Source organism: Lissotriton helveticus, chromosome 7 (assembly GCF_964261635.1).
Source record: "Lissotriton helveticus chromosome 7, aLisHel1.1, whole genome shotgun sequence".
In the NCBI taxonomy this organism is placed as follows: domain Eukaryota; kingdom Metazoa; phylum Chordata; class Amphibia; order Caudata; family Salamandridae; genus Lissotriton; species Lissotriton helveticus.
This window is the reverse complement of record NC_136068.1, coordinates 599644560-599669766: the sequence shown is the minus strand read 5'-3', so window position 1 is coordinate 599669766 and position 25207 is coordinate 599644560.

Sequence of the window (25207 nt, the reverse complement as noted above, 5' to 3'; positions counted from 1 at the left end):
TCAAACAGCACAACAAGCGATACCCCACACTGTGAAGACTTTTCTGCTTTCTTTAAGCTAAAGACCGACAACATAAGAAGTGACCTCATCATGGATGTAAGGCGATACCCCAGCCACACCAGAATGTCTAAAACTCAACCTAAAAATAATGCATCATGGTTGTCCTTCGACACCTACTCTGAAGAAGCAATACACAAATTGCTCGGCACCTTGAAGCCCTCCAATCACCTCATAGACCCCCTACCTGCTAATGCTGTAAAATACTTCATCCCCCTGCTCCTCCCACTTTGGACCAAAATCATCAACAGCTCCCTTCAACAAGGTCTCATCCCAGACTCTCTCAAGGTGGGGCAAGTCACGCCTATACTCAAGAAACCTACAGCTGACCCGTCTGACCTGAACAATTACCGCCCTATCACCAATATCCCCACCCTGGCCAAACTGCTGGAAAAATGTGTACAACTCCAACTAACAAAACACATTGACCAGTTTGACCTCCTCAACACTCATCAATCAGGCTTCCGAGCAAAACATAGCACGGAAACGGCTATGACGCACATAATTGATGACGCCCTCCAAATCCTTGATCGCAATGATTCCTGCCTCCTCATCCTTCCTGACCTCTCCTCAGCATTTGACACGGTCAAACACGAGAACCTACTGGAGCTGCTAAGCACTAGAATGGGTCTATCGGGAACTGTTCTCAATTGGTTTACTTCCTTCCTTCATAACCGGTCTCAGAAGTTCAAGATTGACAATGTGCTGTCCACACCTGTGCCAGTAGATCTAGGTGTCCCACAAGGGTCTTCCCTCTCCCCCACACTGTTCAACCTCGTCATGGAACCTCTCGCCACCTTGCTCCAAGCATCCAATGTACAATTCCATATGTACGCTGATGACACACAACTTTACCTAAAGCTACGATCCCCGGAAGATATCAAACTTCTGAATTCCACACTTAGTAACACTCAATCTTGGTTGGCCGATAATCACCTCAAACTAAATGATCTGAAAACTGAGTTCCTACTCATCTCACCTCCTGCGAAAATTACCACCACCCAAATCTGGCTTAATAACCTAACAGCACTCAATGTCCAACCTACCATCGTGGATTCTGCGAAATCCCTAGGCATCACACTCGACGCCAAGCTCAACATGCAACAGCACGTTAGCAAAGCAACAAAAGGAGCTAATTTCCAAATCAACACACTGAGGAAACTTAAACCCTTCCTCCCAGCCAAGGACTTCCAAACTGCTGTACAAGCTTTAGTCATCCCGCGCATAGACTATGGAATTGTGGCCCTCAGCGGACTCCCGCTATCCACAACGGCACCCCTAAGAGCCTCCCTGAACACTGCCGCAAGACTCATCACTGGCTCAAGAAAACACTCGCATATATCCCCAGACTTAAAATCCCTGAAATGGCTGCCTTTTGAAGCCAGAATACAGTTAAAAATTGCCGTTGTGACACACTCGACCGTGCACCACAAGGCACCCAACTACCTCGCTCAAAAGTTGTCTTTATCAGGAGGTTCGAGATCCAACAGAAGCACAAAAAGTCTACTCCTGAAGCCTCGTAGATTCCGGAAGGAAAAAACATACAAACGCTCCTTCTCAGGAATGGCACCCAGGATCTGGAATGCACTCCCTCCTGAAACCAGGCTTATCTCCTCCACTGCATTCTTCAAGAAAGAGGTGAAAACCATCCTTATGGCCAAGTTCACCTGAACTTTATGGGTGTTGGATCAGAGACCTTGCATCGCTTTGTATTTTTGATTACCTGATTGTCACTTGGCATTATATTCTTACTTGATTGCGACACTATTATGCTACTCTCCTACTACCGACCACTATAGGGTACACTTTAGTTTGTTAACCACCCTCTTGATGCCCCCACCCCTTGTTCTCCCTATCCTAAGATAATGGTATAAGCCATCCCTACACCCAAAGTTTTCCTGAACTCTATTGTAGCGGGATCAATGACTTTGCGCCGTCTTATATCACTGGTTACCTGATTGTATAATGTTATGTTTTCTGTACATTACTGCTATCCTATTATGTTACTGACTATTATACTGTTCCCACTAGTTCTGTTTAGTCCTGTTGCCCTACCCCTGTCTCTGTGAAGCGCTCTGATATCTGTAAAGATCTTGTTCGCGCTATATAAAACTTTGAATAAATAAATAAATAAATAAAATATTGTCGTTAATGCAGTTTGTAGCATACTAAACGAATTTTCTCTTAGGGCGGCGTCATGTCGTATTTTATGTAAAGTTATGAGTATCCTTGGTCAGGCGGTAAAGCCATGATTGGTGGGCATCTTTTACAGTCTTTAGTAGGCATCACTATTGTCAAATGGGAACGCCTGAGTGGGGGACAGATGGTCTCTCACGGAACTCCAGTGGCAGTTACAGCCGGTAGGCTGGAAGGGTGCGGGAGAATGGGACTTTCTGCTTCCAGTAGGCTTTTGAGCCAACCCCCGAACACTCGCAATGGCACAAGAAAACTGGGCATAACAGCACAGCCCCTTATGGAAATAATGTTGAGGACGTAGGGGGTGCGAGGGGTGAGATAACCTTCTGACGAACTGGGCCTAGCATGATCTTGGACCAGTCATTGACCTTGCCGTAGGCTCAAACAGGGATACACAGGAAGATAATGTTGTTGATCACTTATCTTATGACAGGAATAGCTATGTATTAGAAACATGTTAAGGATAGCCAAATGATATACTGTACATTTTAATGTAATAGACCAGACTTTCTGCGTATATTGTAACTATTGTGTAAATATAAAACGTTATTGGTTGTTATTATTATGAATAAAATACGGGCGGGGTTTTACGACCCTTAACCCAAGCCCCGGTGTGTTGTCTTTATTCATGCCTTCGGGGAAAATGGAGGAGGATCTGTATCTGCCGTAGGGGCCCAAATGATGAGGTGGAAGGGGATTGTCTGTTCAGGGGAGGGGGGTTCGGCAGTACCTGGTCATGTGGGTGCTTACTGTGTCTGGCGTCAAGTCCATATTGTTATGTCTGAAAGAAAAGGCAAACTAAGTTTGGCTGTCTTTAGGTCTCGCCTATATAGTGCATGCGCTGTGCTGCAAGATGTATTGCTTACAATTCAGTGGTCCTAAAACACGCCCAGAGCATAGCATTAGTTGTTTTTATTGTCACTCTCATTTGCATTCTTTCGAATGCTTGGCTCCTGTAGGCTTCCCTTCCTTTCTTGTGTTAATTCCTCCCTGGCGCATGGACCAAGTACTTGTGTTCTTCCTTGTCTTTTTTTGTTCTCCCTCACCTTTTTACAATGCACTACTTTATATAATAAGTGCTTTGGTATTATTCCTGGACATTCAGTGTGCTTTCCTACTTTTAACAGAGGCATGCAGTTTCTTATTTATATTGCTTTCATCCTATCTGCCGTCTCTTGAACCTATAGTTACTTACACCTACAACTAGAAGAGGGGAAATATTTACATTTATATAGCTCTTGCTACCCCTGATGGGGTGTTGAAGTGCATTTTCAGAGAGTAGCACGCTACTCTGGAACACATAAAGGATTAGTGGTGAATTAGTATAGTGAAATATGAAAGTAATTTGAGTGGTGGATATGTTAATCAGTTATTTGGATTGTGAAGGATAATGAAGGGGTAGAAGAGGGGAAAAGGTTTACATTTATATAGCGCTTGCTACCCCTGATGAGTTGTTGAAGTGCTTTTTCGCCAAATAGTAGCGCTCAACTCTTGAATCCATAAAGGATTAGTGGTGAATTAGTATTGTGAAATATGAAAGTAATTTGAGCGGTGGATATGTTAGTCAGTTATTTGGATTGAGAAGGATAGTGAAGGGATAGAAGAGGGAAATGGTTTGCATTTATATAGATTAACATATGTTTGGGACCCCCTCTGTGTCTACTTTGTCGGTCAGGGAAAGAGAGGAACAGCAGAAGCAAAATATAAACAAGATTCCCTCACGACCTTTATACTAGAAGTGATAGCTACTTCTATATTTTTGCATTTATTATTTCACACAGTATGGCAACAACTTCTTTTCATTTGTGTTTTTTTTAATTTTAAATTTTTCTGAGTACAAAATCGCATTCGTCGTTTTTTCATTTATAACATATACATTTTCAATAATTCATTTGGTGAAACACATAGTGATTTGTTTAAGACAATAAAAAATATTTTGTCACTCCGTGCAGAAAAACATATAAGAATAAACAATTTAATCAGTTTCACAACACTCAAACTCTCTCATTCATACTCCATTCACTCCTTATTCTGCGTATGAGGGATCGCAGGTTGAGACGCGATATAACTACGCGAGGTCGACGCGTTTCGGTGGTATGGAACCACCTTCCTCAGGACCTTCTGGCAGAATAGACAGGTATTCATAAACCAACAATAACCACTGCACGGTATGATATCCACAAAAAACTTTTCTTGGGGAGAAACTTGGTTCCGTCACCCAATCATGACATAAAGATGTAAAGTTCTTTAAACGATCCACGCACTAAAACCAACTATTTCTCAATGGGTTCATGACATCAAAGTCTGTCTTGAGTTTTTCTTTTTTCTTTGGCCAAGCAATGTTTTCTTTTAGACGCACTTGTATCTTCAAAAAGAAGGGTCTTTTCTTGCGCCTATATTGATAACGTGTCTCCCTTCTGTATTTTGTCTGCGTCTGTATTAAGTTTTTCGTTGTCGTTCTGACTCGGAACTTGATCGTTATCTCGGTTTCGCCGGCATTTCTTCGTTTGTGTGCAGTAGCATTTTTACTAATATTCCGGTCCTGATGAAAGCAATAGACTCTTTAGTCTTTTGTAAATTGCTGAAACATGTTGACCATATTTACATCTAGGTAGATATTTGTTAAATCTACTTGTGCTGCTATTTTTAACAATGGTGGAGCGAGCATAGAACAGAATAAAGCTAGTCTCATTTCATGCTCCCTCACCCATTTTTAAGTCTCACTCACGTATCACATTTCTATTCACGAGCACTGCAAATCAGTCACCCTCATTTCATTTTATTTTGTTGGGTAGTCTGTGACACTCAGAACCACGTAGGCCACCACTAAGGTTTTCTTAGGGTTAAACCATCTGACCTTTAATTTAAACCGGTGGTGTACCTAGTTGTGAACAGGAATCCCAAATGATGAAGGGCCGTTCCGAGTGGTGACTGATGGGTATTCTGTTAGTAATCACAGGTGTCCATCAATGTGTTTTCACATTCACTAGATGAGTTGACACTTACTTCTGTCAGTTTAATGAACCACACGTAGACCCCTTTTTCTAGACCCTCTGACACTCTTGTGTTTTATACCTTTTGGGATATGTCAAAGACTTGCCCAAGGGAACACGTAAGCTACGAGCATTGGGCATATTATTAGCAAATCGGAGGATAGCATTGCGTTGGATGAAGGGCCCGACACCCACAATCACAGAATGGTGCGCTGATTTGTCCTATTGCAATACACAATCAGACAATTTCAACGCTCTCATACCTACACGTTGCAGACCCAAAGATATCTGGGGTCCATACCAGGCATTCCTTACTAGCAAGCCACGATGGAAGAGGCAGGGTAAGGGCATGATAGGATGGGGATTGGTTGATCAAGTTTATCCTCCCCTTTTTTATGTTTTTGTTTTTTTATGGGCCTGGTAGGGGCGACTGGGGATGTATTGCTTTCATATTGGACCATATAGTTGCCGATGCTGTGTCAAATTGCTGATGTAATGCTCTCCCTGTTTCTTAAAAGGTGATGTATATGATCTAATGTATGGGGTCGTTACCCTCCTCTGCTTACAGTTAAAGGCGTTTGTGGAAAACTGTACTGTTGTTGTCAACCTATTGCTCGTTTCTTCTGGTGACTATTGTAATCAGTGTAATAGCTACTGGGAATAATGTATCTATGCAAAATGAAAACAATTTTGTTTTTTTAAAACACTATATGCCACACCACTAGCTTTTAGCCATGCTGAACAGCAGCCACGCTGCTATACAACATGGGTAAAAGACATAGGCAAACCCAATAGCTCTCACGTGGGTGAGAGCTATTGGCTTTCAGTGAATGTGCTGCTCTTGGAGTACAATGGACAGGTGTGCAAATGGATGAAGTACAAAGAACTCTATTGGTGGACTTTTGGAAAAGAAAAAGTGAAACTGAAGCATATATGCAGGGATTGTGACACTTTCTCGCAGAGGCAAGAGTAAGAGTGCTGTATTTCTTGGTGGATGCCTGAGCCTTACATACATCCCTTTGCCTGTTCCAGGATTTACAATTTAGGAGTAATGCCTGGGATCTAACTATAGCAAGAAAGATTCATGGATTCTGAACAAAGCCACAATGACAGACTTCAGTAGCAGATTATCAAGAGTTGCTCTAGGCAAAGTATTCAGGTGGCTCTACCAATGTGAGATTGAGTCTCTGGGCTTGCCCACTGATTTCAGACTTGACGCTTGTTTCGTCAGAGCAAATATTTCCAAATGTAAGTGATATATAAACAACATTCTTCACACTTCAAAAAGATGCGAAAAAAAGCTCATGATGCATAGATTCCTTCACCAGAAGCGATGAACCTTCTTCAGTCTGGCTAACGTTGGGTGGACTTCCAGAGGTTCTAAGAACTGATAGGCTTAATGATACACTGTATGTTTGTTCACTCCATGGTTATTCCTTTTCCGATTGTCATTTGTTTTTTTCTCCTTTCCAGATTTTGCATGACCTGATGGCTATTTGTACAGTGCTCTGATACCCGGAAGGGTCATGTTCGCCCTATATAAAACTACAAAATAAATAAATAAGACATTTGAAAAACTCTATCAGTCCAGGAAGAGGGAGAATATAGGAGTGAGCTAGAGTTTCTAGTTCCGCATTGGAATGGACCTGAGCATTATTTTTTAATTACTTATCTAAAAACCAGCAAATCCGGATTGGTCAATGGATCTGTCATTCACGAAAAAAGTACCACGCAGAATGCAGTGGGAGTCACCCATCTACTGCCTGCTGTGCAGGAGGGTGATGAGTACCCGGGCACAGCTCCTTCAAAAGTAGTATGAGCTTTCCTACCCGATTTGGCCAGTAAGGAGAGTGCTGGTCGGTTCAGGAATTACAAGTTCTCCGGGAAGCTCCCAGCTCCCATTTATGCACTTCCAGAAATTTAAATGCAGGTGAAATGTTTGTGTGAAAATGCTCTGATATGTTGGAAAACATTCAGAATCAGTGTGGAGACACCAAGTTTTGTACGTTGTTCCTTATTTCCTGGAGCTGATTTGTAATGAATTTGCATTCCCACATCCCGGACATACCGAAACCTGCCGCAGCGGGATGTATGACGTTACAACGCACACTTTTACAACGCATACCGTTACAACGCATTTTTTACAACGCAACATCCATTACAACACATGCCATTACAACGAAATTTTAAAAACTACATTTACAACGCATTCCATTACAACGCATAATACCTTTACAACGCATAACATTACATTGCATGTTTTGGTAAGTATTGGATAGTGTAGTGGTAAACATTACTATTCTAACTCCAGGGGGTGCAACAGTAGGGTAAGTGTTGGATAGTGTAGGGGTAAAATTACTATTCTAACTCCAGGGGGTGCGACAGTAGGGTAAGTGTTGGATGGTAATGTTATGCGTTGTAATGGTATGCGTTGTAATGACTGAGTTGTAATGACATGCGTTGTAGTGGTGTGTGTTGCAGTGTCATGCGTTGTAATGGTTGCGTTGTAATTGCATGCGTTGTAATGGATGTTGCGTTGTAAAAGTTTCGTTGTAATGGTAGTGCGTTGTAAAAGTTGCGTTGTAAAGATTGTTTCCCACTGCAGCGGTACTTCCAGGTTTGGGAATACCCATGTAGAACACCTTCATCGGTCATAATCGCGGCCTATCATGTGAACCTTCAAAAATATCTTGACAACACATACAATTATTAAACAAGACAGTAAAGCAGGCCACCATCAACATAAGGGTCATATGCCTTGACCATGTGTTCGCAGAATCAAGAGCACATACCAGAGAGACAAGATGGTTAAAGTGGAGATCTTCCACACAAAGAGAGAACTTACCAGGTCCTCTTCCTAGTAGTAGCTGCCAAGGCTCTATTAAGCTAAGGCATGAGAGCATCTCATAATTCAAGATGAACAAAAACCTGCAGCCTGGCAACGCCGAGGGCAGCTTGTAAAGTCAGAGTCAGATACATTTCCCACAAAAACAAAAAATGAAAAATATCTGCCAAGGTCAGAGTCCAGAGATGGATTTCATACAATTCATTTTTCCCATACGTGATTGGTGGGCAAGTCACAGGAAGCCTATGGCCAATGAAAATCCATCTGCATTTCCATGCTGAGACCCAGCGCTATGATTGGAGTTCATATTTAGACCTTAGAGTGAAATGATCGATTCTGAACTTTACTTTATCCCTTTGAATCCCCAAGTGAGCCAGGGGAGGGCTCTATGATCGGTTAAGCAGTGAAAGGTGGAAGAAAAAGGTATCCTCTAAAATTGCTCAACAGAAACAGAAAGTCACCTAAATTCAGCAGCAGTCCAATACTTCTCTCCTCAGTGAAATTCTCTGCTAACAAAAACAACATGTTGGCCTTCTACTCATAGGAGCAGACTAAGTGAATGAGAGCGATGCTAGCATAGGAAAAGACCCAGGCAGCCACAGTTGTTGCGGTTTAACAATTTGTGTCTTGTGTCACATTTATTATTATAATGTTATTTTTAAAAAGACATCATAAAATTCTTGAAAGTGTGCTCATATGTGGTATTTGTATAGCAGGAGCCTAGGGTGGTAGCTGGGTAGCTGTCTCGGTGTTGGAACGCTGTGCATGTCATCTGCCAGCTGAGCATGAAGCACTATGTATGTCACTGCCTATGTGAGATCAGGTGATGGAATGTTAGAGGGTGACTGATGCCCAGAGAGAGCTGTGAGGCGGAAGGATGAGATCTTCCTTTTGAGCAAAGAATCCAACTCACTCTACACTCCATGCCTTTTGGTGGCATCATTGGAAGTGCTACACCTAGCCAAAAGACAGCAGAGCGCGGAGCCATTGGAGAGGTAGCTGGATTCTAGGAGCATTAGGGCACTGTTACTGCTTTACGATACATGGTTCTTTCTTTAAAGAGCTGCGTGTTCAATTCTCTCCTGAGCAGCGTTGAGGCAGTCCTGATGGATATGGGGTTGTTGTTCCAGAACCTGGATGCATAAACGTAAAAGGCCAGCTGCCTTGGTTATCCTTTTTTACACGTGTTAGTCTGCAGTCTCATGTTATGCTGGTTGCAGGTGTTCTGTGAGCCATAAAAGATGGTGAAACGCCCGTCAGCCAGATAGGTGGGGCACTTGTGATGCTTTGTACATGATGCTGTTAGTTTTGAAGATGGTGTGGACCGGCTAGAGGAGCCAGCGTAATTCCATCAGGGTGAGGGAGATGTGGGCAACTTTCTTCAGGCCTTTAATGATGCCTGCAGCGGCATGCCCTTAAGGGGGGCCAGTGTGGAGTCTGGAAGGCGGTGGGGTACCACCATCCAGATGCGAGAGTACGAGTGCTTGAACAACAGCTCTGAAGTGGCTTTCCGGAAGAAGAGGTTCCGCTTTCTTAATAACAAGGGTTTATACATAATTACAGTTATTGACCTCATTACAGTTATTTACATCATTACAATGATGCAGATTATTGTAGACGCATATTTCACGCCATGTTGGTCTGCAGGCTAAACATACTGTGTCGCCTGTGTGGTGAATTTGTTCCCTGTCCTTTTCATATTTCCTAGGGCATAAAGCCCAATGCACTTATTTACCTTATCTCAAGTAGCCCACCCTGGGCACCTAGTCCAAAATTTGAATCGGACAAAAGCCTTAAGAGGCCTCCCGCCGCAGCCCTTATGGGAGATAAGTCTGAACAGTTGGACCAAAACACTGACCACTGGTTGGCCCATCCCCCCCCCAACTCTGCAGGTGGAAAACCAAGAAAAGGTCAAGAATGGTGCAAAGCCCAACTCTCCACCCAGTGTCAGATGAGGATGGATCTTTCGGGGCAGGTAACTCTTGGTAATGAACGCAAGCTTTTAAAGAGGAGCTGTGCAGAACGCATTTTTTTGTTACACCCTACAAGGCTTCTTGTCCTGTGAAATCTCTCTCCCAACCAACTCGTTTAGAGGTTTCCTAGCTTGTCATTGTGGCGGGGGCCTGGCTACGGGCTCATAATCATATGCAAACTTTTTATAGTAGCCGGACGTATCATGGAAGTTCTTGATGTGTATCTGTCGTAAGGCGCCTCTAAAACCAGATGCCTTAGATATTTGTCTTTGAAGACTGGTCCAAGCCTTCACTTGCAGGGTGTCCAAGGTAGTACAGGAGGTCTACCCAGATGAAACCCACTGGCCTCAGAGTCCATTGACCGCTCTTGAAGCACACACTCCAGGCATTCCTCACGTATACACCTGTACACTGCAGTAACATCCACCTATGCCTCACAGCTAGTCAGCCACTGTTGAAAGGCAACAAGGGCATCTTTCATTCCAAAGGGCAATCGTGCCTAACTTATAGTGAGCCCTTTTGGGCGGAGAATGTACTTTGCCTCTTCGGTCATTTCACTAGGAAGATGAAACAGCACAAGAAGCAGCCAGTTACCCTTAACGCAAACCTTTTACCACCTCACATGCTGCGTGCATGTCAGCGTGTACGGGTTTGCAGAGCGCAGTGCTCTGCGTGCCTGTCTTGTGAGTACCCTATCAGTGAAACCAGGAGTCAGACTTGTTGAACTGCTTGATTCCTTTACCCTTCCAGTCAGGCTGAAAGGAGGTACTTCTCCATTCTTTGAGCCAACAGTAGTCCCTCCATTGAGTTGATCAAATGGGGCTTGAACTTGAAGAGGCTACAACATCACCTCTAGTCAAGCATAGTGGGTATTAACCAGATTTCTTGAATGGGGGCGTGGCCACGAGCCGAGCATGGCGGACGCGTTCTGAGATAGCTCCGTCCTCTGCCCAGTACATTAGCTGTTTATCCTGATTTCCCCGTAACCCACGGGACACCCACTTGAGCCCCGAGACAACGTAGGGTGAGACGAGCGGACAGGCTCGAGCTGTGCGTCCCGGATCTCCCCTGTAAGCGATTACAACGAACGGCGCCGGAGAGGCCTAGCTCCAGGACGCGAGCCGCGGCCTAAGGTAGACGGGGGAGCCGGGCTCGGCGAGATCTGCCGGAGACGGAGTGAGCGACGTGAGCGGAGCTGTGCGGTATCCTGCCGCGGCGGTGCTTGGCAGCAGCTACACTCGGCATCACTGCTTGCAGCGAGGGCTGGGCGGGTGAAGCGCTGACACGGCGCATTAGACCGGCCCCGGTGACCTCACTGGAGCGCGAGAGCGCGATATTCGGCGCACCGGCGCCTGTGGAGATAACGGCCCCGCGGACCTGGCCCGGGAGCTGCGGTGACTCTGTGAGCGGGACCGGGAGCCCTGGAGGACATTAACTGGTGTGTGCGGGCCCCGGGAGTGGACAGACCGAGGGGAGTGCGCGCCGCTGCAGGCGGCCTGTGTCTGGAGTTGCCATCTTGGGATTGCCGACGTCGGCCACCATTACCCTGCTGCGTTTGGACCAGCCCCCCCTGTGGCCAGTAACTTGAGCGATATACAGGCAGTAGTGGGCATATCCGAGCGCTGGTGCGGTGAGGAGTATTGCTGTGGTGCCACAGGGAGTGCAACGAAAACAGGTGCGATCCACTTTGTCCCTTTGGGAGCTTCCCCTGCGGTGCCCTGTCTGGACGGGTGGCTGAGGTCACGCGGGAGTTTACGCTGGTGGTGGAGAGCTGCCCGTCGACCTGCTGTTTGAAGGTGGCGCCGTCCTCTGGAGTGCTGTGAGGCGTGAACACCTGGTACCCCGACTGTAGCGGCGCGATAGACTTCGGCGGGAAGATCCACCATTGTGCACTGCACCCCCGGTGTCGCACACTCGGGGGGCTCAGGGAACACTTAGCAAGCACTGGCCTGTGGCATTGGCAGGGCGAGGCGATTAGACCAGACACGGTCTGACGAGTTGCGCCATACCTGACCTCCTTCACGTCCTCGTAGCGTTGAGAGTGCCTGCAATTAGCGGGGGAGTGACGCTCGAAGACGCGCACTGCAAGCACTGGTATTGGGAACGCAAGTGGGGCCTCGCCATCGTCATCCTGACGACGCGAGCCATGGGGAGGAACAGGGCCAAGGCGCAAGACCAGGGTGCGAATGCGGACCTTCAGTCCACTGGCTCGGACGACCCACTGGCCTCCTCAAGCGGTGAGATCGTACCGCCGACGGGCAAGGGCACACAGGACGCTAAACTAGACCTCATACTAGCTGAAATAAAGGCATCCAGGGAGGCGCTCGAGACACGTATGGACAACATGGCGACTGGCTTGTCCCTCCTTCGGGCAGACCACAACAAGCTAGCTGAAAAGGTCACGGAGCATAAGATCGCACTGGACGACCTGATCCCGCAGCAGACGGGCCACTCCACGAAAATAGAGCATATGGAGAAACAGCTTAAACTGATATGGGACAGGATGGACAATGCGGAAGGGAGGGCCCACCGCAACAATATGCGAATTTTGGGGATTCCGGAGCGCAGCGAAGGGAGGAACCCCACGCAGTTTGTTGAGGATTGGCTGAAGAAGATCGTGGGGCCGCAGGATCGTACCCCGCTATACAGCATGGAGAGGGCACACAGAATGCCGGCAAAGCCACCTAAGTCGGGTGCGCCGCCACGACCGCTGATAGCGCGCCTTCTGCACTACAAAGACAGAGATTCAGTGCTGAGAGTGGCGAGAGAGAAGGCACCACTGCGTTACGAGGATAAGACCATCTCAGTATATCCAGACTTCACCCCGGCGGTGCAGAAGGCCAGATCGCCATTCCTGGGGGTGAAGCGCAAGCTGCGGGACAGAAACCTGAAATATGACCTGCTGTTCCCGGCCCGCCTCAAAATAATACATGGCAACAAATCATATTGCTTTGACACGCCTGAAGAGGCAGCGGAGTAAATAGAGGTGGCCCTGACGCCGTTGAACACGCAGGACCCACTTGAGGAAGACCGGGATGGAGGAACTTCACGTCGCTGGGAGCAGCGGCCTGACACGAGTGAAGAGCACGCGAGGGGGTCTTCAGCGAGCGGAGGAAACACGCTGGACCGAACACGGAAGACACCGGAGATAGCTCTGCTGACTGAGGCTGCACTAGCTGCCCACGATGCAAGAGACAAATCGGACGTGGGCAGCAACTCGGACTCCCAAACTGAGGTGTCGGGCTCTGCTACCAGCTTGCAGCTCTTCCCCAAAATTACTGCCCAAGAGGCGAATGCCCTCTGATTGTAGCCATAGAAGTCTCCGATTGGTAATGTATGAGAATTGCACTGGGACGAGAGTGGGTTGACAGGGACTGGGGACACACACTGGCTTAGGGCACGCTGTAGTAACACCAACAGGTCCCGGGCGTAGTCCCCCAAAGCATAGTCATGTTCTGGTTTAACTGTTGCCCACGTTGGGCACTGATGTTTGGGCCTCAGGTTTTTTCACTTGGGGGCCTCGAAGTTCAGAGGTTACACGTTTTAATGGCACTTGGGACACTACATTTACGGCATTTTCCCTTCATAGCACGAGGCCTGTTTGAAATACCTGACACAGACCACAATGGGGACTCTTAACACATAAAAAATATGCACCTGGAACGTACGAGGAATGGGGTCAATCCACAAGAGACATAGACTTTTGGCACAACTTAATCGGAGGCACGTCATGGTGGCATGCCTTCAGGAAACCCATCTGAACAGTGCAGCGAGCGTGAAGCTGCTTAAGAAGTGGAAGGGGCAGTTGTATGCAACTACTTATTCTGTGTTTTCGAGAGGGGCGGCCATATGGCTCAGAAACTCTGTTCCCTTTAAGCTGGTGGAGAAGAGACTGGACTCAGAGGGTAGATATGTGTTAATTCATGGGATGTTGGATGGCTCCCCTGTTGTGATTGGCAGTGTTTATGCGCCGAACTCGGGCCAGTCGGACTTCTTAACTACCCTTAATGGAGTGTTGGCAGACTGGTCGGAGTATCATTGGCTCATAGGGGGGGATTTCAATGCAGTCTTGGACACTACACTAGACAGGTCACACCCACCACTACATGCCACTGAGAGTCGGAGACAGGCGGACGCTCTTGCGCAGTGGGCAGAAGGGTGGGAATTGGCTGACGCATGGAGGTGCACACACTTGCTGAATAGAGAATATACCTTCTACTCCCCGCCCCATAGACTGCACACCAGGATAGACCGTGTCTTCTGTACTACATCATTACTGGGGGCGGTGCTCACTGCCGAGCATATGGGTAGGACTTTTTCTGACCATAACCCGGTGAAAGTCACATTACAGTGGGGTAGGGTCCAGACGCCAATACCAACATGGCGCCTAACCCCGGAGTTGCTCAAGGACACTGTCTTTCGGGCGACCCTTGCAGACGCCATAACAAGTTACTTTAACATAAACGCTGATACGGCTAGTTCCCGGCAGATAGAATGGGATGCCTTTAAGGTGTCCTTAAGAGGGGAGGCGATGAGCACACGGGTGGGCATGAGACACACTGTCCTAGAGAAGCTAAGGGAGGTGGAGGGCCGCCTGGCCATGCTGGAAAGTGAGGCAGCGGGTACGAATTTACCTTTCACGCCGATGCAAGAGGCGCACATACAACACGTCGAGCTACTGGAGGAACTGCGTGTGCTGGATTATAGGGAATACATATGCAGACAGCACGCGCAAGCGGAGAGGTCTGGGCCTTTACTGGCTCGTCTGATACGGGATGATCCTATACATGTGCCCATACTAGAGGTCACTGATCAGGGAGGGACGCCAGTCACAACACAAATAGACATCAATGCTGCCTTCAGGGACTATTATGGGATGCTGTACGGCCCACACCGACAGCTGTCAGAAGAGGCGTTTGAGGAGTTTATGGTGGAGCTAGAATTACCACGGCTAGAGATCCACCAGCGGGAGGACCTAGCACGCCCTATCACACTCACGGAGTTACGCCAGGCCATACGCGCGCTCCCACGGAATAAAACCCCCGGGACGGACGGCCTCCCGGCCGAGTTCTATGGGGCCTACATTGACCTGCTTGCCCCATGCCTGCATGTGATGTACCACGAAGCGCTGCAGTCACAGGGACTGCCGCAGTCGTCCCTACAGGCGTTGATTGTATCACTTCCAAAACCGGGCAGAGACGGCTTACAACTGGCTAATTATAGGCCCCTGTCCTTACTGAATACAGATTACAAAATACTGAGTAAGGTCCTTGCGACAAGGCTAGCCCAGTACCTCCCAAAACTGATACACCCCGACCAATGGTGCTTCGTACCTGGCAGGAGTACGGCCATGAACTTGCGGAGGCTCAGCCAACTCATGCTTCACGAGCGGACGCCGGAAGGGACGGAGGGCTGTGTCTCTCCGGACCTGAAGCAGGCATTTGATTCCCTTAGGTGGGATTTCATGTTTGCAACGTTCGCAAAATTTGGGATACCGCCCGAGTATGCCGCCTGGGTACGGCTGTTATACACCCGCCCGACAGCTCGGGTTCGCACGAATGGGTACATCTCGACACAACTCGAAATAGCGAAAGGAACCAGACAGGGATGCCCGCTATCCCCACTGTTGTTCATATTGGCACTAGAACCATTGTTGTGTAAGCTCCGGACTTCGGCACGCCATAGGGGCATACGGAGAGCTGAGACAATTCATGTGGTGTCGGCATATGCGGACGACATTATCCTGTATTTGCACGACCTGAGGGGCGGGCTCGACCACATTCCCGAAATCTTTGAGGACTTCCGGGGATTGTCGGGCCTCCCAATTAGTGAGCCTAAGTCTTACGGGTTCTGCTTCAACGCCCCCGGGGAAACTACCCAGTTAACCTTCCCTCCACACACTTTCCAGATGGCGGAGACTACCTTCCGGTACCTGGGGATACAAGTGTATAGAGGGGCGAAAGATATGGTCGACGGAAACCTGGGCAGGGTGATTTCAGCGCTGAAATCACAGGTGCAATTCTGGACCGCACTGCCGCTATCGGTGGCGGGACGGGTAGCCATCTCTAAGATGGTAGTACTACCCCATCTTATTTACTATTTCATGAACCTACCCTTCATGGCCCCTGCATCTATGTTTAGGACGTTGAATACTATGCTTACGGAACTAGTGTGGGGGTCGGGAAGGCGACACATTAGTCTGGCTAAACTACAGCTTTCTACTGCGATGGGCGGTATGGGGGTCCCAGATTTGATGGCATATAGCTATGCCTGTCAACTGCAGTTGCTGACCTACTGGCTGGCGGGCCGCAATTTGCACGAAATCGGAATGGTGGAGGCGGAAAAGGCGCGGGGGGCCATCCACACTCTGTTACTGCCAGGGGTGGAAATCCCTAGGTCGACGCCACCCCTGCTTAGACTCGCGATCACCTGCTGGAGGAGAGCAGTGAGATACACGACCCCTGCGTCCTCTTATGCTCCCACGATACCACTATTGGGACTTCCGATAGGGACGGGACCGCTGTCGAATCAAATGCTCACTGTGTGGCACGATGCGGGAGTGATGCACGTGGGGGACCTGTTCGCGGATGGCCGCGTCATGTCTTGCGAAGATTTTCGCGGCTCGCACCATACCCCGGGCGGACTATTCCTATTGCACGCTAGGGTGCGACGCTATATCACGATGACATGGGCGCCGAATGGAGACGAACCGCCCACGAACCCACTGCTCACAATGCAGTACCTCATGGGATCGGGCAGTCACCTGACGAAATGGATAACGAACGGCATACGGACGGGGAGGGCAACCTCGCTACAGCCTTTGCGAGAAAACTGGGAAGGTGACATAGGGAGAGCGGTCAGGGACAAGGAGTGGGAACGAATCCTTAAATTCCCGAAGAAAGTGTTGAGGAACCCGAAATTTAAATTCATTCAACTTATGGTTCTACACAGGGCGTACTTAACACCTCATCGTTTGCACGCAATGTTCCCTAACACGGCAGACACTTGCCCCCATTGTGGCGCGGATGACGCGCGACTACTGCATATGTTGTGGGATTGCCCCAAATTGGGGTACTATTGGAAGACGATCCATGATGCTCTAATTAGGCTGGCTCCTTCCAGACTGTATGCTTCTTTGGAGTATAGCTTACTGGGGTTGGGACCTGCTGAACGGAAAAGAACTGTAGCCATGCGTTTTGCTGATCAGGCCCTACTGCTTGCCAAGCGAACCATAACAATGAGATGGAAGTCGGCTAGATCGCCTGACCGAGAGGTGTGGAGGGCAGAAGTGGTGCGTTGGGGGAAAGCAGAGGGCACGACGCTGCAGCGCGAAGAGCGTAGGGGCCTCAGGAAGACTCCAATGTCCCTAGATTGGAATGCTATGGTGGGGGCCTTTGAGGCTGGGGATGGCGACACTGCATCTTCTTCCTTGGGTGTTGATAACTAGGGTGGGAGGAGGTGTGCTCGCAATGTGTGGGGCTTCCCCTGTGCTTAACGACACCCCACACACTAGGGGACAAGAATAGTTTCAGGTGCAAAATACGAAGATTATGTATGTTTCATACTGTATATAGTCCTCTGAAGGTTTGTAGCGGATTACTGATTACGAAATAGACATGCTGAGTTGGACCAAGTGCTGTGGTTGGCTGTAGTGTCTAAGTGTAAGTGCCAGGGGAGGGAACAGATGGGTGGGGGAGTTTGTGTGGGAATAGTTTGGAATAGGACAAAATTAAAATGTTTAATGAGTGTGTTATCATTGCCGATAAACATATACTGCAACCACCGGAACTGCTAACTGTAGCGGACTTATTGTGTACTTGTTCATGATTACTCTGCTAATAAAACCAGATTTTCAACAAAAAAAAAACAGATTTCTTGGAAACCCATCTTGGGTATGCATGTGAGTATCAATGTCTATGAAACAGTTAACAACACGTTTTTTATTGACCACGTTGTAAGGTCCTGACCACCTATTTTAAGTGTGCTCATCCCATGTGGGGGATTGGGCAGAATCCCTAACACTGATTGGTGAATGCTTGCCATCTGCAATATGGTGGCACTGAAGAGTGAGCTTCGCCTCGCCTCCCCCATCTGAGGTGTGGGGTTGGCAGATGTGGGCACACCTTCTGGAGTGTTCTCATTTTTCCCGCTGACGAAAAGTAGGGGGCCTGCTCCTGATAGCAGGAGAGGCTGGGGGTTGAGTTACAAAGCCAGCAAGGCCTTCAAAGCTCCCCTACCACAGATGGCTCTTCCTGACCTGGGGGAGGTGTGACCATCTCCGCCCAGGAAAGCTTTGTTTCTGGGCTCAGAGAGCAATGGCTCCCACCCAAGGGGTCCAGAAACATGTCTTGTGGTGGCAGGCTGATGTATACCAGTCAGGGGACCCACCAGAGGCTCGTCGTGATTCAGGGGACATCTCTAAGATGTCCTCTGAGTGCATGGTATAATACATTACACATTGGCATCAGTGTGGGTTTATTATGCTGAAAAGTTTGATACCAAACTTCCCAGAATTCACTAAAGTCATTATGGTGCTGTGGAGTTTGTACTGACAAATTCCCAGACCATATACTCTTTATGGCTCTACTGCACTTACAATGTACAAAAATGGACTTAGGCACTGTAGGAGTATGCAACTGTACCATAACCAGCAGTATAGTGCATCCAACTAGAGGGGTGTCTTACCTATACCACAGGCAGTGGCTTGCAGCCTTGGCACACAGGTATGTGTGCCATGTCGACTCTTCCCTTTGTTCTGCACCAAAACATGCAGCCTGCAATGGCAGTGTGTGTGTGTGTGTGTGTGTGTGTGTGTGTGTTAAGGTACAGGACCTCTAAGGGTGGCACACTATGTCCTGCAGCCCTTAGCGGCCTTCCTTGGTCACAGTGCCCTTGGTACCCCTGGTACCTTTTACAAGGGACTTACAAGTGCCCAGAGAGGTGTCAATTGGGGGTACAAAGGTATAGTTTTTGGAAAAAAACAGAGGCCTAGGAAACCTAATTGGCACGGACCCAGGGCACATTAAGTCAAAGTGTAGTAGAAGTCTGGCAAAAAGTGTGGGGGGGGGTTACTGCAGCAGAAACCCAGCTTCCTACAATGACAAAATGCTTCGTGTGAAGATGCTGCTATTTCTCACAAACCTTATTTGTTGCCAGGAGTCAATATCGTTCAGATACTGTTTTTATTGAGAAATCACACTTTTTCTATGTTGCAACCCTTAATATGCATTGTTATTTGTGTTTAAGAAATGTTCATGTTCAATTGTTGATGCATCTGTACATATTGCTGAGATCGAAGTTACGTAATTAGAAGAAGTAACCCCCTGTATATTTTCCCCATGATTCAGATCGAAATCAGAGAGTCCCTAAAACAAAGAAGCTATGGTATCTTGTCCTCTAAAACTATCAAACTTTTCACAGAGACACCATTAAAACACCTGTAAACCAGGTCCCCCATACATGCTAAAAAATGTAATGAGGTTTACAAAGAATGACATGCACACACGAAGGCACATGCATTGCCCTGGCCGAAGTAGGGAACTTTCAATACTAATATACTTGAACACTTGAGTACATACATACAAACCAAATACACAGGTCAAAAGAAAGATAAGAGAGAGGCATTATTAGAATGATAGGCCATCTTCAAGGAAGACCAGATTAACAGTCCTGCACTACAGATAGGAAACAAGGTGTTGGCACCTCCCCCACCGTAGGCAGGTGTGAAGGTGCTCTTGCCCGCTCCTCCCGCATTAGGATAATCCACCAGTTGAAGAAGTTGATGGAACCCTCACCGAGCAACGAGTGGTTAGGCCCAGTCATGAGAGACTAACAGGCCAGCAGGCCCATGCAGTCACAGAGGAACCCCAGTCTGGTGCAAGGGCTCCCAGAAGTTCGACCCCCCCATCTGTCCTGCCTGACCCAAGCGGCGCGGAGAACACTCACCCTCACTGATTTAGGCAAACATACACAAGTGACAGGGAGCTTTGTAGTTGTTCTAAACAGTGATACAGCTAGCGGGAATAAGGAAGGGGGCCCCAGTACCCCAGGCTCCAATGACAAGGGTGAAGCTACAGGACTTACTCAGGTAGTCAAGGAAACAAAAGAGAGCGAATTTGAGGTCAAAGCCTGACCGAAAAGTTCAGTGCATAGCTCAGAGCAAAGGAAGCAACTTAGACAGGATGTTGAAGAAAGGCACAAGCTAAGGAAGGAAAGAGAAATAGCTTACACACAGGAAGCACAGAGAGAAAACAGAGCAGCGCACCCCCCATGAGGAGGGCGGAGGTAGGCACAGGGCACATATCAGGAAGAGTCAGAGGTAGAATTAGATGAGAGGCTTTTTGCTGGGATCCAAGCCTCACCAAAGTTTTGACAAAGGAAAGGGACTGACCAGGAAATAAGAGACCAAGGTAGTCTGATGCTGGCCCAACCAAGACATAGAAAACAAGCATTTGCAATGCAATAGGTCTCACATTTGGAAGAGTTTGAGCTATTTTTATTGTAAATGACATTGCCTTTTATTTATGTTTTGGTTTTTGAAACATAAATAAAAGTCATTGTCATTTACAATGCCAATAGTGTCAAACTCGCGTAAATGCGAGACCTATTGCATTGAAAATGCTTGTTGGTACCGAAAAGCCCTTTCCACAGCGCATACTGGCTCTTTTAACGTTACTCACAAAAACAAACAAGTACAGGTAAAGCACGAGATGGCTTCTGTTACCGAAAGCACAATGCTCCAGCACTGGAATTATAATGAACATAGTGGCAGAACTTAAATCCCAATGGCAGGAGTCAGGAGCCCTCACAAGGAACATATTAACCTGTAATAATGTGCTAGAATCTGTTGGAGGAATATGGTTAAAGACCAGTGTGCACACTGAGGAGAGGCATGTGAGTCCAGTGTCTCCTGTGAATGAGCAGTGGGGACCCTGAGTAACAGTCTCTTAATCATGCAGTTTTGCCATCTGCACTAGTCCTGTTATCATCAGCGCTGTTCTCATTGTTGTCATCAGCACTAGTCTCGTTGCCAACGGCACTAGTCTCGTTGTCATCGGCACTAGTCTCATTGTTATCATCAGCGCTATTTTCGTTGTTGTCATTAGTGTTGTCATCAGCACTAGTCTCATTGTCATCAGCGCTATTTTCACTGTTCTCGTTAGCACTAGTCCCACTGTTATCATCAGAGCTATAGTCATTGTTATCATCAGTCCTATTCTCATTGTTGTCATGAACACTAGTCCCATTGTTATCATCAGAGCTATTTTCATTGTTATCATCACCACTAGTTCAGTTGTTATCATCAGGGCTATTCTCATTGTTGTCCTGGGCACTAGTCCCATGGTTATCAGTGCTATTCTCATTGTTGGCATCGGCACTAGTCCCATTGTTATCATCAGTGCTATTCTCATTGTTGGCATCGGCACTAGTTCCATTGGTATCATCAGCGCTATTCTCTTTATTGTCATGGGCACTAGTCGCATGGTTATCAGTGCTATTCTCATTGTTGGCATCGGCACTAGTCTCATTGGTGTCAACAGTGCTATTGTCATTGTAGGCATGGGCACTAGTCCCATTGGTATCATCAGCGCTATTCTCAATGTTGTCATGGGCACTAGTCTCATTAGTATCATCAGTGCTATTCTTATTGTTATCATGGGCACTAATCCCATTGGTATTGATAGAGATCGTAGGTCACCCGACCAACAATTTCACCATATAGTTCTCGGGCCCATAAATTTCAATTCACCATATACATTAATCAGGCGACCTTACAAATCTCCACCAGCAACCCTGATTCCTTCCTATTTAGTTCTAGTGTACCCGACTTACCAATCCACCGTTACGGGTACCTATGACCACAATGGATCAGGGAGCTAGCTGTAAAAGAAGGCAGGCAAAATACCAACCCAACTTCATATAACTTTAATATTCATAAAATGACCACCGACAACTGAAAAGTTTTAAAAGCTTTATCTAGATTTCATTTTCAGAGAGCATACGATTTATAATAAGAAGGCAGTCTATAATTAGAATAACGAAAAGCACATAACCGTACAGGAAAAATATAAGGGCAACCATTTAAGGGTTTAAATGAAACATGCTCAGCAGATTTTCGAAATTGAATTCAAGAATGGACATCTATGAATGGGCAAACTTATGCACGTACTAAACTTATACTATGGGACGTACTTCAGGAGTATGAGGAAAATTAGGTATCCTATACATCTATAGGGAAGGGAAAAAGGGAACACGCTATAAATCTAGCAACTTTACTTCAAGGCAGTTTGCAGGAGAAGTCTATAAACCACATCTATAATTCAAAGCAGTATGGAGAGAATGTGCTCTAAAAGGTAGGGTAACATAGGAACATGCTAAAAAGCAGCAATGACGCATGAGCTTTCATTCAGTAGTTTTGCGAAAGCATGGAAATCAATTATGCAAAGGTATGTCTTTATTGAAGCAAAGACAGAAAAATAGAAAGGTGCAGTATAGAGTTTTCAGTATTATATTTACCTAGAATGGTGTGAAAACCAACCCTGGCCACGGATCAGTCAAGGACAGGAAATACCCCACGGAAGGACAGTCATCAATGGGACAGCAGGTGCAGAATGGACACCCCAGGACAGGACAGGAAAACCAGATTAGGATCAGGACAGGACCACCAAGGCACGACCAGCACCCGCAGTTTGGAAGCAACGCCTGCGCTCCACCCTCTCTGCAGCTATTAGTCAGAACCCCGATTGGGTTAGCGAACTCCCCAGCAAAGTGCTCCGCCAGCACTTAAGGTTTAGTAAAACCTTTGAGTCTATGGTCAAATTCGGACAGAGTGCTCCGCAGCGCTCTGTATTCAGTCACCTATTGAGTGACAGGTCAGCTATTCAGACAAGTCGGACAATTTCTCTAGCTAAACCTAGGTTAGATATACTGTTTTCGGGTCAGTGTACCACCCCCCAAAGTTGCAAAGTGTCAGAATCCCCAATTTCGATTGGTCCCCAAGTAGGATAGGTTAGCACACCAATCAGAACAAACTTCTACAAGCCCACATTTACATATTTGGGAACTGCCTAGCAAGTTTGGGGTTCCCATGAGATAAATTTTCAGAATACAATAGAAAATAACAATTGTAACGAGTGAAGAACATTTTAGTTCCATCCTGCTGGGTCGCAGGTCACTTTCTCAGGAGCCTCTTGACTGTGGCTGCCAGCTGGCTGAGTTCCACTGCTCAAGGCTGTCTTCCTTCTGCGATATGGACATGCGCAGAAAGGACTTCCAAGATGGTTCCCATTTCATTCAGACCCCACATTTATCGCGGTACATGGAAAGTAAGCGAAAACAAATTAACACATAGAATATAAATGAATTCATTTGTGTGTCTTGAATAGCTACTTCATTTCTTACTTATAAAAAATATACTATGCATTTATGGATTAGTGCAACAAACAATAACACGAGAGCATTTGCGCAAGCTTCACCACGTTAAGACACATACAGCCATTTTAAAGGTAAGTACGCATGCGCACATTTTCCCACCAGAACTGCAACTACGTCACGTCACGTGAGTGTGACTAACGCATGCGCAGTAGAAAATCCCCAAGCGGCGGCCATTTTATAGACAAGGGTTATTCGTATTAGTAAAACACATAGGCAAGCATCACTAACATACACGCACATCCAAAATAATAGAAAATTAGTAAGACACACAAGTTGAATTATTGTGTTACATGTTATTCGAGGTTCATGAATTCAAGCAAGTCACGTAATATATGAAATCTTGCTTCATCAATCCCCTCTTTGATGATATTTACTATCATCACAAACTAAAGGAACCAGATGCCAACTTTTCTCACACTTTGTTCATCTCCATCTCGTCCAGCATTCGATTCAATTTTTCTTTCACATCTTTGTTAGGGTGAGAATTTTTCACCCTTTTGTAAATCTGATTATTCAGTTCTTCCAATTCAAGTTCATCCACACTTCGTTTCACACCTCTCTTATTTACAGTGCATCTTTTGGTGTGTTTACGACATTTGCAACAGACAAATATAAGGAATAGGATGACACCTATTATGGCAATTGGCATCAGTACTTTAAACAACAAACTTCTACCTAATTGGGCAAACCAATGTCCTACAGAGAGAGACCATCAGTGAGTCTTTTCCAGGCACTGTAAACCTCCAGTGGTTTAAGTTCTTTCTCCAAATTTGTAATGTTCCTCACATACCTTTGAATTCCGACACTTTTGTCAGGTATGTAAGTGCAACAGTGTTGCGTTTTCAACATTCTGCAGACTCCGCCCTCTTTTGCTAATAAGGTGTCAAGCGCAAGTCTGTTCTGCAAAACCATTGATCTGATCGCAACCATTTCGGTATTGACCATCAGGAAACCCCCAGCAGTGTCGGTAGATAACCGATCTACTACTGTAGACAATTTGCAAAGTTTGTTTGAGTTCAGAACCACTCCCACTGCAGGTATTATTGGGCTAAAAATATCTCCTACAATTTCTCCAGCAGTTTCTCTCCTATTGCGTACTAATGGGTTAGTTTCTTCATTGCTTCCAGTGATTTTTCCCACATGGTATATCTTTGGGAAGACAATACCAAAGTAGCAACTTCCGTACCAATGGTCGGGCAATTTGAAGTAAGCCCTGTTCCCACAAATAAAATAGATTCCAGGAAACACAGGCTCTGTCCCATCTTTGAAACCCCAACCCCCAATTACCTTGTAATTATGTTCGCACTCACTGGAACCGATGAAAACATTGTTATAATAACTAGTCATTTCTCTTTTAAGACAGAGTTTTCCCTTTTTCTCAAAGTCAAGGAGCATAGCAGCAGTAGCTCCACCATCTGAGGTACTTTCTATATTTTCGGCCCATTTAGGAACTTTATGGTTCCTGTCTTTGGCTTTCTTTTGAAAACTCTCTCTTCTTTTCTCTACCATGTCCAGAAACTCCTTTTCCTTTTCATGTAAAGAACAGGTCAGGTTATTTTTATGTGCATCATCTATGTTAATTTTTCCTACTGTTAGAAAATAATCACTCATGAACTTAGCTACGTTTCTAGTTGTCTTTACAGGGTTTAGAGTTCTTTGAACAGGAAGTTCAGAAAAAGTCACGTCATGATTTGAATAGAGATACTGTA